At 39.2% G+C, this 15,684-nt stretch overlaps 1 protein-coding gene across 2 annotated transcripts in view; it reads right to left on the bottom strand.

Annotated features, from left to right (window-relative positions):
* LOC134224637 (bestrophin-4-like) overlaps positions 1-13,872 on the bottom strand; it is a 98,520-nt gene extending 84,648 nt beyond the window's left edge. For both annotated transcript variants that reach the window (XM_062704094.1, XM_062704095.1), the window contains exon 1: positions 13,724-13,872. The gene's annotated coding sequence lies outside the window, so the exon portion shown is untranslated. The remainder of the gene's footprint in view (positions 1-13,723) is intronic.
* Positions 13,873-15,684: the final 1,812 nt, after the last annotated feature.

Raw genomic sequence — 15,684 nt, 5'->3', positions numbered from 1 at the left:
ACATTGGCAAGTTGAAGTAGTCTAGTTTATGCATGGTACTTTGTTTATTTGTATTGCACTTTTATTTTAGTGATAATGCACTGTTGGACGTTAGATAACGAAATCTGAAAATGCCATTATGCGCAAAGTCATGTTCGAGCTCCAACATTTTGCGCCATGGCAAGTGCTGGCAGCGTTTGTTTACAAAAGTAACAGCGTTGCTAAATCGTCTGGAAAAGTATTCGCACATCTCTTAATATAGGATCCCTAGTTCGCACTAGTTCCAACCCCAAAGCTGTCGGGTTCGCACTGTGTTGTTTCACGGTTTCGCACCGGGTTCACCAATACAACTGTACTTCAACTGTCAAAACCACGTGGGTGGGTGGGACTGGGCGGAATAAACAAGCAGAAGGGAGAAACGAAATTGTCTTTTTATTAAAATAAAATGCGCGTTGAAAATCTTTTTTTCCGATAATTTAATGATATTTGTTCTTGTAGTTTCAAATGAATTTAAACCGGTACTGTTGTCTATATTCAGTTTTAAAAATAATTGTTAGGGAAGTTATGTATATTCATAAGTTCATTCAGGTTTTCCTTACTGATTGTGTCATAAATTAGGTCGGTGGATTCAATTATGTAGTTTGGGAATTCCCCTTGAAACCCGTTCACAAAATCCGCTAAGAATTGTCAAAAAAATATATTTGAGGAATACCGAATAGAATTATTTCTTATGCAGAATTTCTTCACTTTCTTTACTGCCAAAAATTACTTCAGAAATTCTTTCAGTAATTCTTTCTTGAATTTGTGGCGATATCTTTCAGGCATTCCTCCATATTTTTTCCAAGGGATCCTTTCGAGATGAATTCCTTTGGAAATTCTTCTAGGAATATCTTTGAATACTGTTCCACGATTTTCTCTGGAAGTTGCTCCAGGAATTAATTTGGAAATTCCTACAATAATTCCTTCAGCAAATCCTTCTGGAATACAGGAACTTACTAGAAGTTTCCTTCAGGAATTGCTCCGCAAGTTTCGCACATAAGTTTCCCCGGAAGTACCTTGAGCAATTCCTCCGGGAGATTCTTGAAAATTGAAAATGCACGGGGCCCAAAATCCGGCGGAAAATTTTCCCGAGGTGTGAGGCTACCTTTATCAGGAGAGGTAGGAAAAAAATAGCGAATCCTGGAGAATTTTTATTACATGCTTCTGAGTGTTCTCCGAAAAAAAAACTTTTGCAGAAATAGATGAATTTTTGTAGAATAGAAAATCTCTTTTACATGAATTCTATACGGAATTCTTGGTATAAAAATGTGCACGGGATTATTGAATATAATTAAATAGGTGAACTGTTCCAATCTCCATCTCACTGAACATATATTCATCTCATCGGGAAACAAAGAAATACAGCACCAATTTCGTCGCCTCTTTTTGTCAACATGCGTGCTCACTGCTGAAAAAAATTACAAAAATAATAAACAATCCAAATTTCTTTCCATTGCTTTGTTTTTGATGGGATGAATATCGGAGCCATGAGATGAATTCCAGGAGCAGTTCCCCTATTTATATCCACCCAAAAGTAAATTCCACTATCCGCAAAAATCAGTTCACGCACTTAAACATATTTATTTATCATGATATGATTAGTCAAGGCCAACGCACTGGATGTCCTGGATCATATGTTTCGAATCAAAACAAACACGATGCTACGCACACCAACATATCCAATGACAGATGGAACTGAAAATGTTTTTTTATTCAGGGTTCGGGTTGGCACTGACCCAGGTTTAACAACGAATTCGACATAAGCTACTCCTGCTTTGTCGTTCTGACTGAAAGGCACCGTCATAGGCAAAGAGGAGCAGAGAAAAATACAAAACAAAAGAATCACACTCAGCAAGCATTGTTGATAAATTGCACCACTGATGACGAATAAAACGAACTTAGACCGCATTTAAGGCATATTACCCCTTAGGGTCATCCATTATCCTCATATATTTGAAGGGTGTTAATTATTTTTTGAGTAAAATAACGACCAGAGCAGAGAATTAACCGTGTTTAAGTCGGGGTACAAAATCACGAATACACGCGCGTTGTAACGTCACGCAGCCAATTGTATCTCAGAAAGACATTTTCCTACACATATTTGATGTTTATATAGTTTATATCTCGCTTAACTTTTCAAAAGGACCTAAGTAACATTTTTTTCATGAATTAATTTGAGTACTGCAATAGAAAGCTTTCATGTTTTTATGTTGATTGCGCTATTCAAATTATTTCATGAAAAAAATGTTACTTAGGTCCTTTTGAAAAGTTAAGCGAGATATCTATTCGATCCGAAATTATATAAGGAGACGAAAGATCCGCAAACTTACCGAGGAGAAAGCCCTAGCAGCACACATGTTCCTAATTGGTTTCTGAAACTGATATGTGACCAGATTCAGTCACAACCAAGTTGCTGTAACCATTTTTGTCTGCTTGTCATAAGGCGAGTTAGTACTACTTGACTAGAGTCAAGTACGAGACACTGAAGATGGCCTTACTGTTGAGGTCGAAATACGTATCTATCAAGATACAATTAAGTGGTGGAATTCAATGGGATTGTACAAACTCGTCTTATGCACGAAAACAAATCGGTTACCGATATCATGATTTAAAAATCATGAATTCATGAACCACCTTTTTTCATGAAATCATGATTATGACTCATGATTTCATGATCCAATTCACTAAAACCATGAGTCATAGCAACCGAAACCATGATCGTAATTCATGATTGCAATAAGCGTTACCCGTATAGCCGAATCTGTCAAACCGTGATGATAAGTTTTTGGCATTTGATTTTCTTTATTGCTTTTTGAAATTGTGAAGTGTGTACTAAAACTTGTTGTGAACTTAAAAATAGTGATAAAACATAGTTCTTTCGCTAATGTAAGTTGCCAAGTATAGATTTGAATCGTTGCAACTGTAAAAAGGCATCGGCATTTATATGAACCTACGCTAAGTCGCGTTAAGTTTTGAGTCGAAATACCATCAGAAAATGCAGATGGCTGAGAAATTCTTCGTCGAAAGTAGATTAAGTAATATAATAGACCAGTATTTGTCAGTACGGATAAACAACCTTTCTTCCTTTCATTAGGTAATTGTGCGGCGATCGTGAGATGTGTACAGGAGTTGGATTGTGAGTTGCAGGCGAATAGACAAAGGCTTCTGGAAGCGAGATTAACCCTTTGGGCATTAAATTGTGTCAAGAACAGCACATTATTATGATCAAAATATACACTATTGGAGTTTGGAGGTTCCCTTTCTCTGTGTCCTTTTTTTTCCATGATTGCTGATATCCATTTTCTTCTGGAACTGCAAACAAGAATGTATAAATCACAAATAAGCCGAGCACTCAGTCATGCATAATCTCCCATTTTCATGAATTTGATTCATGATTTTAGATCAACTGACTCATGATTCTAAGAATAAAGCTCCCAGTTTCATGAGTTCAAATCATGATTTCAGATTTGATGACTCATGATTTCATGAGTCGTCGCTATGATTTGCTATTGGTACTCCAAATCGTAACGCATCAACGCGTTATGGAGAACAGATCATAAAACAAATCATGAAATCATGATTCATAATCATGGTGTATATTCATAACATGAAAAAGCACTAGGATCATGAAATCATGAGTCATATTTATTATTTTCGGGAATGGATTTGTACCCATATGACAAGTGAAGACTTCCACTAAAAAGCTCAAAATAATTTTCTTAACATTTTTGTCTGACTTGTGCTGCTCGGGAGAGTTGGCAGTGAGCCAAGTGGTCGCCAGAAAGGAAGCCGAGTCGAAGATTCGAGTCCTTACGGAAGAAAAGCAGCTGCCAGACAGCCTGACTGCAGAACTCCGCAGACGCATGGCTGTTACTGGAGCAACTCCAAAGCTTAGTAAGGTCAGTATGGCAACCGACCTGAAGAGAGCTAGCGCCAAGCCGGTATTGCACGAGAAGAAGGGTACTAAGATCCGTCGGGAGAAGGTTGAGCAGGTAGCCGACCCTAAGGAACGACGGAAACCAGTTCCTCCTTCTACGAGGACTACTGAAGTTCGCCGGGAGGAAGGCCTGTCCTGGAGGGAAGTTGTGAATCCCAAAAAGGTGAAGAAGGGGCGAAAAGCGGTAGAGGAGGCGAAGGCGCCATTGGCCAAGAAGGGAAGTGTCCGTGGAGGAAAGGACATACCTTCCAATGGTCTTGGCAGGAAGAACAGAGGCGAAGCAATTATCGTTCTGAATGCCTTAAGAAAGCCTGCTTTGAAGAGCTGTGTAGGATGGCCAATAATACTTCATAGGGGGATGCATACAGGATAGTGATGGCTAGGACCAATAGCGCACCTCCTGAAAAATCCCCGGAGATGTTAGCCAGGATCGTTGAAGATTTGTTCCCGAAGCATGACTCATCGGACTGGCCCGCCACACCGTACGAGTCAGTGAACGTGGTACCGCTAGTGACTAACGATGAGCTGATCGCCGTTGCAAGAAAACTTAAGCTAAACAAGGCACCAGGGCCAGATTGTATTCCTAACCTGGTCCTTAAGCACGCGATTCTTGCCGCTCCAGATATGTTCAGGAGCTGCCTCCAACGTTGCCTGGACGAAGGAAATTTTCCAGATCGTTGGAAACGGCAGAAGTTGGTGCTATTGCCTAAGTCTGGGAAATCCCCGGGAGAGCCTTCAGCATACAGACCAATTTTCCTACTCAACAGTTGTTGTTAGAGAGGGTGATCCTGAATAGATTGACAGACTATACGGAGTGTGCTGGTGGCTTATCAAGCAACCAGTATGGGTTCCACAAAGGCCGTTCTACCATCGAAGCAATTCGGTCGGTAACGGAAACGGCTAAGAAAGCGCGTGGTTTAAATAGGAGAGGTATAAGGTACTGTGCATTGATTACACTAGATGTTAATAATGCATTTCATAACGCTAGCTGGACAGCTATAGCTGATTCCCTGCATCGCTTGAGATACCCGGATTATCTGTGCAGGATTCTGAAAAGTTATTTTCAGAACAGGATATTGTTAGTCGACACCGACGCTGGTCAGCACAGGGATCGATCCTCGGACCGGTTCTGTGGAATATCATGTATGATGGAGTATTACGCTTAAATCTCCCGGCTGGTGTGAAGGGCTTTGAAGGATGATGAAGAAGGCTTTGCGGATGATGTAATGCTAGAGGTCACAGGCGACACTCTCGACGAAGTTGAATTGGAAGCTTCGTACGCGATTAGCAGAGTCGAAGAATGGCACAACTCAAGGAGGTTGGCGTTAGCACATCCCAAAACTGAGGTTGGTGCATAACCACCATGAGTTGCAGCAAGCGAGGATAAACGTAGGGACCTGCACAGTTAACTCCTGATCGACGATAAGCTCAATTTTACGAGCCACGTCGATTATGTATGCCAAAGGGCTACATTGGAAATAAAATCTTTATCGCGAATGATGTCTAACGGATTGGCGGTGCAAAGTTAGGTGCGTAGGCTTATATCGGGTGAAGCACTACAATGCTTCAACGACAGGGACTTGGTGTAAGTGCGACATGTCAAGAGAGCAGCTTCGTTGCTCAAATGGCAAAAAGCATGGGACACTGCAATCAAAGGTCGTTGGACCCACAGATTGACTCCGGAGGTATCGAATTGGATCACGCATGGCGTTCGTTGTCGGGGTGCTCGTCTGCTACGCGAGTTTATGATACAAACCGATAGGTTACTATCATAGCTTGCAATCGTCGGGTGGTGAGGTTACCACTCTTGAAATCGATGTTCCGTTATAACGTCGAGTGCGTTAGCATAGGCGTGAGCGTTCTCAATAGTCCTCCCCTGATGTATTGCTTAATTGCGGGCCGGGGATACGGGCTGGCGAAAGGGTTTTGGTTTTAGTGTGTCGGGTGATCCCATCCCCACACTACCTGAGTTAACCTCATCAGGTGTCTGTTAGCAGATTTCCTTTTACCTAAAAAAATCCAGTATCTTGCGAGTGAATTTCACTGGATGCTTAGAATTTGTCAGTCTCACCGATGCTTCGGGAGAGCGGTCCGCTCTCTGCGGAATCTCGATCAAAATGGCCCGCGCGCGCCGGAAGGCAGCTCTCTTATATCTATTGAAATAATCCCATTAGCCCCGCCCTTTTGTTAATTGTTATGGATGCACCTCATATTTACACCCATTACAGATCACCAAGTGGCGGGGCCAATGGGCTTACTTTATAGAATACAAGAAAGCTGATTTTGATTCGAGAATCCGTGGAAAGCATTTTGATCGAGATTCCGTGGAGAGCAGATTAAGCTTTGCACTTCGAAGAAAATACATCTCGGATCAACTTCTTTTGCATAAAATGGTGGCTCGGGAAAATCGATTTCATTTCCAATTACTAACACTGTTTTTTCGGTCTGCTGCTGTTAGTGTTTGAAGAAGCGCATTATTGAAAATAAGAAATCGTCATCGGAGGCTATACCTCATGATATTCGTTTTGCCTTTCTCGTACAACAAAGTTGTACCAGAAGGCTATAATTTCACTCCAAAAGCCAAATTCTGATAGAAGGCTCGGAGACCCATAGTGTTATATACCAATCGACTCAGCTCGAAAAACTGAGTAAATGTCCGTCTTTGTGTGTATGTGTGCGGATGTGTGTAGCCCCGGGAATTTTTTAATGTTAAACACGTTTCATATAGAAGGACTTGACCGATTCGAGTGCAACTAGTTTCATTCGACGGAGAAACTTTCCTAGTTGGACACTATTGTTTCTGTTTGTTAATAACTCATTCGGTTTGAATAATATTTTTATTTTTCTTTAAACAAATACGCTGTTTACATGCACACTTTAAGCCATTAATCAATTTAGCCGTGACGCAATCCATTACTCTCATAGTTGAGTAATTCTTAAGTAGCGTGATATAATCGCATCAAAGCTTTCAACCGCCAAAATGTAGGCAATTTACGTGCATTTACTAAACTAATTCGAATTTAACACATTGAATCGAGAAAGGCATAATCACCACTGGTGGATAAATTTGGGTTTTTTAAAAAAGCTCCAAACGCGGGGAGCACTGGTTCTCATGATGCATTTCAACTTGTTCTACACAACTGTGCGGTTCCCAACACAAAATGAGCAAGAACAAAGCTAGAATCATCATTTCTCGGTGGGGGCTGTCTATTCGCTTCTGTTTTTCGCACTTGTATATAAGTTTGATTTGTTTTCATGGCTTGCTATGATTCGGAACAGTTTTTGCCCTTTTTAGCTTTGTTCGTTATTTGTTGAGAGCAATTTCTGCAAATCCTGGTCTTTCCATATAGGCTTGTGAACGACAAACAGTGAAATTATTCAGGGATCATATCAAAAGTGTGATCCCGAATGACAGCCGTTTCACCATTTTACATTCCCTTTACGTTTACTTCCAAAGATCCAAATGACCCTGATCTGATCTGTTCAATGATGTGATCCGTTTTGCCCATCTCAAGTCAATACCTCTTCCTGGATAAATAGTTTTAGTCCTGAAAAAGACTGTTTGCAATCAATTATTGAACTTCCTCTCACTTTTCCACCGGTGCCATAAAGAACGATACATGTATGCCTCCATCGCGGGTCGAAACCGAACGTTGCAAATTAATAAATTTGCGTTTGGTTCGCGCCGCTACCAATTCTGCTTATTTTTCCTATTTTATATTTTTGAATATGGTGTCTTCTGGCTTCTAGAATTCCGATGTCCTCCACTGAAAGCCAGAAGAGTGGCTTCAGCGGCGATAGACTTCTAGTAAAACAAATTTAATAGGAGAAACGCTTAGATTTCATTACTCGCGCAAAAAAACTAGTTAGACCCCGAAACCGACGTAAACAATCGTAAAAAATCGCGTAAAAAAATTCCAGAAAAAAACGTTTTGATTCCAAAATCCGCGTAAAAAATCGTCATAGTGTGTCTAGTGTCACAATAAGTGAAAAATGTGAAGTATCATGAGTAATGTGACCAGACGTCCCGCGTTTCACGGGACGCTGCATTTTTCAACTTTGTTTTACAAAATTATTACAATTCTATGCGAAATACAGTTTTGGAGGATCCATTTTCAAGTCAGTGACGCAATCCAGAAAGGCGTCCCGCGTTTCGCAGGACGCTTGCTGGTCACATTAATCATGAGAAAACAAAAACATTGGCAACATATTTGAATGTTCCGGACGAATGGGGTCTGTGTATCTGTTTTCGAACTGGTATTATTAGCCATTCAACATTTCTAATCCTAGAGAGCATGAAGGTATTCTAGAGGTCTTTGAACAGCTGGTTTCCAATAGTTACACCAATGGTTAGAGAAGACACGTAAACCTTAAAAAAAACCTGCCTCCCATACACAAATTTATTGCGCTATATAAATAATAAAATCTAGCAAAACAGTTCCGTTGTGGCCGTTATTGTGCGAACAATCTCGAATCTCGGGCGTAATGATTCACATCAAATTTACAGCGAAATCGCTTCAACTTTAATTGAAATCCCACCAAGTGTGACCGATAGTCAGTAAGACAACGACTCTCGACCAGGAAAGTCTACTAGAATTAGAACGGAATGAATCTTGGAAGCGAATAGCAGCATATTGATGATGTTGTGATTGTCGGCACATGTAGTAGCTAGAAGTGTAATGTATTGCAACGAATTAAGTCTCACGATGTTATTCGTTAATTGCATATAATAGACGGCACCTACACGAGACGCACAGATTGATGCTTTGATATTCTGAATACAGTTAAATACCATGTTTGTGATTTATTCTGTATAAAAATATATAACACAAAGAAATACAGTAGTGACTTGGTTAACTATAATGGGTTTTCCCATCAGCGTGAAGCTTCCAATTAGGTAGCTCTACTGGTACATCAAACAGCACTACGAAAAAAAGCCCCAAATGGGAGATCGCAAACATAAAAATACAAGCAATGACCTTGAACCACACAACAAAGTGCGTGAAAGAGGAAGTTCATTCACATTTTTACCAATTCAGTATTCATTCTGGCCTCAGTGATGATTAGAGTCTGTCACATGTGCTGCCCCTATAGCCCTAGCGTGCGGCGGGATGAATAGAAAAGACACGCGAGAACTACGTAGATATAGAATCAGTTAGGTATATTGATGTAGATTTTATTTAGTTGAATAGTTTGCGAGATTGATTGTATAAAACCACGATTGATTCATCTAGCAGCGGTTCTCAACCTGGGGTACTTTCGCTGGCCCGGGGGGTACCTCGGACAACAATGCGTAATGGCGGATTTATTATAAATTCAATCAAAACTTATTGATAAAGTTTTGATAATTGTGTAATTTTTTTTATTTCAAAGTCTATTGAATCCTGCCCTCCATAACCAGCATAGTGTATGAAAGACTGTGTGACAAAAATCGAAAGGACAAAACGTCTAATAAAAAATTAAAAAAAATCTTCGATTCAATCTACCTATTTGAAATAAAATGTCGAATAATACAGTCGCCTCTCCACATCTTGATATTGAAGGGACCATCGAGATAGGGAGAGATCGAGGAATTGAAGGAAAATTTAAATGTATACTAGATCCAAAAAATGTCATTGCTATGAAAAACGACAACAAAACAAATGTCATTTCATGTTGTTGATCTGTTTGTTATGGTCCAAAGATGGTCTAGTAACCCAAAATTTTGAACATATCGACTAAAGAGAGTGAAAGCAGAACAAAATATGATCAGAACACATCGAGATAGAGAGAGATCGAGATAGGGAGGTTATCGAGATGCAGAATGCCAAAATGTATGTAGATTGAAGGGACCAAGGAAACCATCGACATAGAGAGAGATATCGAGATATAGAACATCGAGATGTAGAGAGTCGACTGTATATTAAGAATATGCTTCTGAACTAAGATCTACAGTCTGAAGGTTCAGAAGCCTCCATTTGAGAGGGATGAAGGCCTCTTTTCTGAAAAACTTTATTGCTGGGCCAGTTGGGCTAATCATCCGGAAAGACGAGGAGTGTTTCGAGCTAGGTGGCATCAGAGAACGCATCAGGGTGGCTTCAGATGTCAGATGGCAGCGTAAGTAGGATTACTCCTCGAAAGGTCTTCGGATGCCAGATGGCGGCGCAAGTAGGATAACTCCTCGAAATGTAGGAGGACCTACGGGCTGATACCTACCATATCGAGCTGGGTGGTGAGACCCCATGGGAAAGTTCACTTCCATCTGCCACAATTCATGTCAGGCCATGACTGCTTTCGACAGTACCTCTACAGGTTTGGGCACGCGCGAATCGCCGACTGCCCTGACTGCCCAGTGTGGTAACTCAAACTTATACAGGCCGAATCTTACGCCAGCTGAAACCCACCATACGTTGGTGTGTCCGTCGCTGTCGAAGTTCGTCCAAAGAAGAGAGATCATCGCTCTTTTACTTCCTCATCCCATCGAACCATTGCCCGAGCGCGAATAGTGCCACCACATAAATTACACGTAAAACAAATGGATCTCAAATTTTGACAAACATAATCCATCTTGTATTTTTTTTTTAAATAACTTTCTCGCCAACTCATACCTACCACATTTGATCTCTTCTGTACTCTCCAGTTATAATCTCTAAAATATTTCATCTTCATAGTTTCAAAACACATATCATCTATATTTTAAAAAAAAGTGTTGAAACATCCATTCTAAGGACAAAGCTTCATACTTTTTCTATACTGTTTGGCATGGCATTCTACGATTACAACAAAGAAAATCAGGTTTTTGTCTCAGTGTATTGACGATTTTCAGGCTTGCGGGAGAACTTTGACAGCTGCGGAAGAACTTTGCGGATTACGCAAAATGGAAAATTTTGAAAAGATCCGCAATATACGTATTTACTGTCACAAAATCTTGGACCTTTTCCTCCCCCCTAAAAACTTTGGGCCTTTTTTGTTTAACGATCTCTGAATATATTATACACTGGCCGGCATAATAAAGTGCCCACTTGCCGTTTTTCATACAAAATGGTCAACTTTGGAGCTCTAGATCTCGGGTTCCCGTGAACCGATTTGGCTGAAAATTTTACCAGAGCTCAGATATAACTTGAATTTTAACATATCTAAGTTTCGACCATATTGATTCACAGGTTAAAAAATTATTGCGGTATTACCAAAGTGAATTTTTGGCAAAAATTTATTTTTAAATATCTTGAATTCTATAGGTTGTAGACTGATGACATATTCAGCAAAAACGCGTATTTTGCCAATACAAAAAAGTTTGCTATATATACCTGTACACTTAGAGATGTAGTTTTCGAGGTATTTGAAAAACAATTTTTTGCCAAAAAATTCACGTTGGTATTACCGCAATAATTTTTAACCCTGTGAGTCAATATGCTCGAAACATAGATATGTTAAAATTCAAGTTATATCTGAGCTCTGGTAAAATTTTCAGCCAAATCGGTTCACGGGAACCCAAGATCTAGAGCTCCAAAGTTGACCATTTTGTATGAAAAACGGCAAGTGGGCACTTTATTATGCCGGCCAGTGTATAGAGTTGCACAGAGTGAAGCCAAATCTACCTATTGAACTGTCGTATCGTCTACCTATCAATTGTTATTGGTAATTATTATGGCGAATAAAATCAAAAGAACTAAAATGCATGAAATTTGTTTAAGGTTGAAAAGCAATTCAATGTACCTTCTCATAAAGTAGGAACAAGGCACTCACTTGTTTGTAATTGGTGGATATCTTGGCTATATGATTTAAAAACATTAAAAATGAACATCCACATGAAGTCATAGAATAAGAAATGAGTTGTGCGAAGTGAGGAAGAAGTAGATCGGAAAAAGGAAGAAGGAAGAAGGATGAAAGAAGAAGGAAGAAATAATAAGTAAGAAGGAAGACGGGAAAAAGAAGGAAAAAAACGGAAGAAAGAAGAAGGAAGAAGGAAAGAAAAGAGAGAATGAAGAAGAAAGAAGAGAGAAGAAGAAAAAAGGAAGAAGGAAGAAGCAAGAAAGAAGAAGGAATAATAAAGAAGAGATGGGAAGGAAGAAGGAAGAAGGAAGAAAGAATAATGAATAAGGAAAAGAAAAAAGGAAGAAGGAAGAAAGAGGAAGGAAGAAAGAAGAAGGAAGAAGGAAATAGAATAAGGAAGGAGGAAGGCAGAAGGAAGCAGGCAGAAGGAAGAAGGTAGAAGGAAGAAGGTTGAGGGAAGAAGGAATAAGGAAGAAGGAAAAAAGAAGAAAGAAGAAGGAAAGCATAAAGAAGAAAGAAGATGGCAGAAGTAAAAAAGAAGAAGGGTGAAGGAAGGAAGAAGAAAAAAAGGAAGACAGAAGAAGGAAGGATAAAGAAGATGAAAAGAAGACGAAGGAGAAAGAAGACAGATAGAAAAAAGAAGAAGGAAGAACTTTTGTACATGTTTAGAAGAAGCTAAAAGAAATAATAAATATATAATCCTCTACAGTGAATACACCCAACCGGCGGTTGTTAGATTTTCTAACAATTCTGTATAAGAATCTACCAAAACCTGTATAAGAACTGGGCATATGCGAAATTGTTAGATTCTTATACAAATATTGTATAAGAATCTAACAATATTGTAAGCTTTTCTTACATTTTTTGTATAAGAATCTAATAATTTCGCATATGCCCAATTCTTATACAGGTGTTGGTAGATTCTTATACACAATTGTTAGAAAATCTAACAACCGCCGGTTGGGTGTACCAATACGTATTGTATAGGTGTAGTACATTCTACCGGTGTGTAGGTATATATTCAAAAGCATCCGTTGTTCTGAGCGAGATCTTTTTTCCTCATCGCCCGTAAGGCAAGTCAACGTTTCAATCAAGCATATCCAATGTATCATTATCGCAAATATGTAATTACCTACAGTATTTTTTTTTTCTTACACGAAAGCGAGCGTTCCGATTGAGAAAAAGTCTTCAATTAGAAAACGAAGATTAATTTGAAAATTGTGATTTTCCGTTAAAAGTGAATAAAAAAGACTAGTGAAGAATTTTCCGCTTTACGAAAATTTTTATTAGAGCGGGGGAATCGAACCCGCACTTCACATCAAACAAATGCATATATTTACGACTGTCGCCACTATCCGCACAGCCACAAAGCCCATAAAAGGACCCATTTTGGAAGAAAAAATATACGGCCGTGCAAATACAGAGTCTAGTGTACTCGCACTTGATAGTTCGTGACGGTAAATGTTTTGCCACACCACTATAATCTAAATGAGAATGAGAACTTTTTTTTCACCACATGCTACAAATAAGGAGTTATAGTCGAAGCACTAGTCTAATATTTAAAAACTCGAATAGGCATTTTTGTATCAGACAACAAGGTTAGAATTTTCAAATATCTATGATGCTACATCCTTGACAATCGCCCACGATGCTTCTGTGATATTCTTTATTCCGATTATTCACTCATCTGAGTCAATCAGCAAATGCATACTGTGCATTCAACGCGTTACAAACAAAGAACATATAATGTGACCAGCAAGCGTCCTGCGAAACGCGGGACGCCTATCTGTATCCCACCCCTTGGCCCTGGCGTGAAAATGGACAAGCAAAGTGTTTTTTGCTTAGATTTTGGCCAAGAAAAATATTTAAAAATGTTTGTGAGCCTGCATAAATTTGTATAGCTTAGAAAAATGATGTTGAAAAATGCAGCGGAACGCGGGATGTCTGGTCACATTGAACATAATGAAACATATAGAAATGAGCCACAGTTTTAATAGTAAAATAAAATATACATACACTGCGAATGCACTGTGGATATCAATTCAGCAACTGTTTACACTGCGAAACTTTGTACCCACAATTTGCCACTCCCTGAACATAGACACATCCACGGCACCAACGCGAACCGACTTCAACAAACAACTCGCGAAAACTAAAAGCCGCATTGCATCGCAGCAACGCGAATCGAAATACCGCCGGCCCGGAAGAACATGAAAGAGAATGCGAAGCTCTTCCTCTCTGCTTTTTATTATATTCGAGCATTTCTCTCAATGGTTCTTCGCCGATGCATACAATTCACATCAGCTGACTTTATAGGACTGCATATTGCATATGCATCTTCTGCTTCGATGGCATTACACTCTGGGCTGGGGACATTGCCGCCACGCAGGTTAGTGTTCGTTAAGCGCTTCTACAGTTGTTAACTGCGAGGTTTCTGCTTTGAATGACCATTTTTGCATTCGTATTTCATCATACTGGGCAAAAACCAGGGAAGCCGAGCCAATTACTACTTAACTCAAAAAATCCCTAGACCGAACCGGGAATCGAACTCAACCAACTTGAGCATAGTCTTGCTTTATAGCTACGCATCTATCAGCTAGGCCAAAGAGCAAAAGAATTAATTTAAATTTACAAAATCCTTTGCTAATGGAATTCAATTGGTATTTCTTCAGATTAGTTCTATGAATATTTTGCATTCCTCTCACAGTATTTTATATAATTTAATCAATTGGAACCTACGAGATATAAATCCTCGCCTTTGACGTCAAGGTACTAGAAACCTTAACTAGCATTTAGTGTGAAGTAATTTCGTGGTAAATATTACAAGCGTGTGCCTCTCTCACGCCAGTCCTCTCTAGTTCTCAATTTCAAATATCTTCTCTGCTCTCTATTTGTATCTTTGTACATTTGATTCGTTTGAAATGATATAAAGAAGCCGGTTGTTTGTATGTATTGATATCCAAATAAGATATTGGCGTCCGTTTATTTTTTTATTTGTAATGTTTACGATTAGGATATGTAATAAAGAGCGTTATAACACAACAAGCATTTTCAGCTAACTCATATTATGCTTGGACTTCGAGCTAAAAAACATGCTATTCCGGTAACTCAAATGAATGTGAAATTTTACATTGCACCTGGCGATAATTTGAATAATATGGGTTAACTCCATAGTCAGTGTTGGGAAGAGTCATACTCAGATAATCCAAATCGTGTTTCTGAGTTACGGGCCAACAGTTTGGTCGCCTACGCCGTACGAGTCAGTTAACCTTGACAAGGTACAATTAAGTGGTGGAATTAAATGGGATTGTACAAACTCGTCTTATGACAAGTGAAGACATTCCACTAAAAAGTTCAAAATAATTTTCTTAAATTTCTTCTTTTTTCCTATTTTTTGCCAGAATACGTATTTTTGGACGAGGATTCAGAATATATAAAAATCGCATTTTAGCCAAAAATATGACACATGCAGTATCTCAAACAAACGGTTCAGTTGGAAAGTGACAGATCTGTAAACGTACGGGAACGAAACTTGGACTGATGTTGAATGCTTCTAAGTTCGATTCTCAATCCAACCTAGAATGCGCTTTGGGCTGGTGAACACTTTCGACACTTTGGACATAGTGTATCCATTCTACTTGCCACACAAGAAATGGCAGGCATAGAAATAAAGCTTTCAAATAATAACTGAAAAAATTCTAATAGAACACTACACCCAGGTTTTTTTTTACGAGGGGGATACGTACCTCGTAAAAAAACCGTGTAAAAAAAACCGTGTTAATTCGAGAATCCGTGTAAAAAAAACCGTGTTAATTCGAAAATCCGTGTAAAAAAAAACCGCGTTGAAAAATAGTCTAAGATCCAGTTTGAATGTAGAGCCTTTGAAGAAGAAGTAGATGTTACAAGAATGATGCAAAGATGCAGAAATGATGTAAGAAGGCGAAGTGTGCAGTGAGCAAAGTGTACGGACCAGATAC

This window comes from Armigeres subalbatus, chromosome 3, assembly GCF_024139115.2.
Source record: "Armigeres subalbatus isolate Guangzhou_Male chromosome 3, GZ_Asu_2, whole genome shotgun sequence".
Taxonomy (NCBI): domain Eukaryota; kingdom Metazoa; phylum Arthropoda; class Insecta; order Diptera; family Culicidae; genus Armigeres; species Armigeres subalbatus.
The sequence above is the reverse complement of the archived record's forward strand: the minus strand, read 5'-3'. Positions and strand labels throughout refer to the sequence as shown.